The 4,588-nt window shown below is 35.0% G+C and overlaps 1 long non-coding RNA gene across 1 annotated transcript; it reads left to right on the top strand.

Annotated features, from left to right (window-relative positions):
• The first annotated feature begins 302 nt into the window (after window positions 1-302).
• Window positions 303-3,466, top strand: LOC112845532 (uncharacterized). Its single transcript, XR_003218372.1, has 3 exons — window positions 303-863; window positions 1,651-1,682; window positions 2,889-3,466. It is a non-coding gene; the product is annotated as an uncharacterized LOC112845532 (long non-coding RNA).
• Window positions 3,467-4,588: the final 1,122 nt, after the last annotated feature.

Here is a 4,588-nt window from a genome sequence, read left to right as displayed (position 1 = left end):
CTGTCCTGAAGACTGTTCTTATTACTGCAGTCAGTTACATAAATCTATCTATCTATGTATAATACAGTACATTTTAACATACTGACCTTATGTTTATTTATGTCTTTTAACCATTATTTCAAATTCACAGAATCCTGTTTGAAACATTTAATGAACTTATAGAATTAAATTTCTGCATGTTGTTTTTTGTTGCAAAAAAAATCTAGTATAATAATATTTAAATTTACATATATTTTTCACGTTTTCAATGCCAATTTTGTGTAATGGCAAAGTTTCCCACTACCCGTGAATGCCTCTTTTTATGTCTCTGGCTGACTCCTTAATCTCCGCCCAGTCTCTGCTCCATCCCTGCCGGTAAGCCTGCTTCTCTGTCTCTCTTCTCTGAAATAAAATGTCTATAAGCTGTTTGAGTGATTTACCGAGTTGTTGTTAGTGAGTTATGAAGCCAGTCGAAGTATAAGTCATGTTAAAGTAACACAATGGCTGCTTTTTTAGTGAAACGTTGTAATTTTAGTATTTAAAAGGAGTGTTTGGTATGCCCCTAAGCGCTAACGCCTAGCCTAGCTCCTATAGGCCTAGTGTGAAATTAATATGGTTCATTTGATTGTTTAATACAGTTATTGTGTTGTATTTGGTTCATTCAGTGTGTTAGTGTTTCTGAGTCTCTTAGGGAAGCTGAAGTTAGTTCTCCTCTTCACAAATCAGTCAGTTAAAACGGCCTCATTCTATAGGTTGTAAGGTAATGAGCCGCCATTTTAGAACCACTGATTAGCTGCTGGAGCAGCAGGGTCGGCAACTTCAAAGGAGCCATTTTACCGCCTCTGACTGAAAGCCGGGAGAAAAAGAGTCACGTGCCTGTGCCGGTGTGTCTGTGTTGTGGGTTAATTAACAGAAGGGAGCAATAGAGTGAGGATAAAACACATAATATAAGAATAATGACATTTCTTAACAAGAAGAAGTTTTTTTAATTAATCAATTTTAGTTTTTAGTTAAATTTTTAAGAACTGTTTAACAAACACTTGTTTGTACAGGTTGTTTTTTTAAAATAAAACCTACACCTGCAGCTCTGTTTAACTTCTCACTTTGTGAAAATTAATGAAATCTAAAAAAGGCCACCTTCAAATAAATAAAATGCAGCAGTGCACCATTAATATTATAAATATGATATGTAGATATTTAAAACAACAGCATATTAAATGATACTGTGTGCAGGTAATATTTTTAGGAAGCAGAATTTGAATGCAGACCAACTCAAATGTTGAAGCCTACAAAATATCATCCAAGCTTTCATTTATGATTGTTCATGCTTTGAAATTGTGATGTCAGAATTTGATAAAGTGTGCAGTGCTAGGTGTAGCAAATCACTGCTTATGAAATCTACTGTGTTATCTAATAGCACCAAACTAATAGAGCTATCACATAACTGAGAAACTTGTGTGGCTTATTACAAATGGATGAAACCACATTTTACCTTAATGAAGACAGTAATATTTAATAAGGTGTAGAAAAAAGAGGTGAGTTGTTTGTTGCTGTGGTAAACAAAGAAGTGTACTGAATCTTTTGGACTACACAGAGTGATGCAGTATTGACTCTGATGCTGATTTGAGTTGTCTCATTCTGTATTTTTGTGCTTTGTCTTTTGTTACACAGAGTGAACGAGATCTTTGGTTTTGCCTTTGCTGGTAAGTTAACAGTGATTGTAACTGAAGCAGTATGAACCTGGCATTGTGTAGCACATTTGACGACTTACATACAGTAGTTTGACTTTTTGTGATACGTTTCCATTTACTGATTGGCAAAAACACAAGATTTGTGACCTGTAGCAGCAAAGCCCCCACACAGGGCCTCTGACTGTCCCTGAAAATGTCCCTGAAGTTTAGTAGCCCATTTATGTATGATTTAAATTTCATATGGCTTATTGAATTCAAACAGTTAAATGTCAGATGTCTTTATCCAGGTGTTCATTTTGTCCTTATGTTTGTGGATTTAAGTAGCAGACAAAACAATGAAAGTGTTTTAGGAGAGTCCGTATAAGTGGTGGCTCAAACACTTAAGAGCTGCACAGGTATTGATTCATATTGTCTCTCAAATTCTGCTGATGTATTATATTAAAGTCAGAACACTGTAGAAGTACTTTGCCTCACTCGGTATAAGTAATAGCTTTAACAGTTAAGCAATAATAAAAACGAAGAGAACCAGAGGTGTGAGTGGACATTGTTAGGTAAATTACAGCCAGTGTGTCTAATTAGTTTATTACTTATTTAGTGAATATAATGATTTTACAATTAAATAGAAATGTTGCCAAAAAGGGACATTGCAAAATACATAAATATTCCTAGCAACGGGTACAATGAAAGGACTTTTTAGTGTAATATTTTAGGACATTTAATTTTAATCACAAACATTCTGCACCTCTGTTATTGTAACATGTCAATATTTACATGTAAAACCTCATCATGTAAAACATGATGAGGTTTTCTGTTGCTTCTGATTACAAGAATTACTTTGTATTTAATGTTTTTAACCTGAAAGGACATTAAAAGTTTTGATTTTTCACACTTTATTAGCACTGACCTGTTGTAGAAAATGTTTGAGCCACAAGGCTTCTGTGTAGGAAATATTTGGTGTATCCTGCACTTGTGCCAACAAATATTGGTGCCTGTTCTTTGCATTTCTGTAGTAATAATGCTTTTATTACACATGCTAAAGCCATGTGAGACCCTGCAGTTCAATTATCTCCTCTTCAGACTACAGTAAACTTAAAAAAGCTTAAAGTAATTTAGGATTTTACTAGTTAATTTGTGTCACAGTAAATTGGATTGTGTGTGAAGAGGCTCAACAGTCTGAATCATCTAACAGTGATCTGATGAATTGTTTCCTTTCTCTAGACTGCTGATCTGATCGTCTCAAGTCTGGTAAGTAAAGGTTTTTCTGAGGTGCAGTGCTGGGAAATGTTTCTCATGATAGGAGATTCAGTGTAGTGGTGTGAGTGAGCACAGCTATTGGTGATCATCAAAAGTCATCAAATCCTAGTAAAGTCTGTGTAAACATTTCCAGACCTACAGAGGTCCGTAGGTTATTGTAGCAGCACATATTTTTTCACATTAGAGCAGCTCATGAACAGCAGTTTAGGTACAATTAAGTCTTCAAATAGGGCCTTGTGGATTTCAAAAGCTTCTTTCCCTTCAATAATTAAGTCACTGTCTGAAAACTGCTCTTTGAATTAGTCTTTTATAATTAAAGATTTTGTTGATGACTGGAAACAATCAAAAGCACAGATACAGCATTCATTTCTGTATTTTATGGTTAAATGATCTACAAAGAAATTATGGTCATATATATTTTTAATTAGGCCTTTAAATCGGTCATTATAAGTATGTCCTAGATTTAGTGGAGTGCTTATGGCTGTGTATTAAACATACCCCAAATGTGACTGAAATATGTAGAAACAGTATTGTTTACTTTTATGTTAACGGTAATGTACTGTATTTTCGGGTTATAAGGCGTATGCAGCTAACCAAATATTCAGATAACTCAAACTATTCAACTCATTCACAGTAACTCTCAACATTTTTCAGTGGTAACACATAACAATACACTAACTTTTTCTGTTCAGTCCTCTTCCACAAATCTATCAAATTCTTCATGGATTGATCGGTTTGAAATCTGCTTCGTACGCATGTCTCTAAACAGGTGCCAGATTCTCATACACACACCATAATATTATGTTTAAGGACAATAGGAATTACTCCGCGAGGCACCTGACTACTGTAGCTGTAATGCTCCAACAATCCATCAAGCGCTGCAGCTTTGTAGCTTTCCAAAGTCGTACTAAAACATTTTGACAGATGTTTGAGCGCCGTGTAACACATAAAATTGGTTTGAGGTCAGCAAGCACAGCCAGAATTAATACATACGGTAAACTGTTGATTTTTTGAGAAAATTAAAGGCTTTTAAATGTGCCTTATAGTCAGAAAAATACTTGGAAGCCATGTTTATTGAAAATATGCCTAATTCCAGTCTCTTTCTGTCTTACAGGTGACCTGCTGCAGAATACCCTCTCCCTCTATCATTAACAAGCAATTCAGTCTGTCCTATCACTCTCCCTCTCCCTGCTCCATCTTTTTGACAAGCCATTCTATCTTCTATCATTTCTCCGCCATGAGCTCTATCTAAGTTGACAAGCTTGAACCTGAGTTGAAACGCAATCCTGTGACTTGAAATCAAGTTTTACCAGAATCTAAGTTTTTGGAATTGAAGTTACCAGAACTTCGTCGATCTGTTTTCAGAATTCTGAGAGATCTCTGCTCTCACTGCTCCATCTTTCCTGTCGTTAAACTCTCTCACATCCAGTCATTTTGCTGGAAATCACAAGTAGAAACTTGAAATTACAGTAGTAGAATTACACTACAGTAGAACTCACAGTAGAAACTACTTACACAGTCCTACATTTGTCATTTAATTTTTACATTACACTTTGGAATAAACACTGATAGCTTGGCTTACGTGTGCAGTTACTTTGATAAATTATATAAAATACACACCTTTTTCAAGGTTTATTTGTAATAAGATAATCTGGTTATTTTGT

The sequence above is a fragment of the Oreochromis niloticus genome, unplaced genomic scaffold (assembly GCF_001858045.2).
Source record: "Oreochromis niloticus isolate F11D_XX unplaced genomic scaffold, O_niloticus_UMD_NMBU tig00007772_pilon, whole genome shotgun sequence".
NCBI lineage: Eukaryota > Metazoa > Chordata > Actinopteri > Cichliformes > Cichlidae > Oreochromis > Oreochromis niloticus.
The sequence above is the reverse complement of the archived record's forward strand: the minus strand, read 5'-3'. Positions and strand labels throughout refer to the sequence as shown.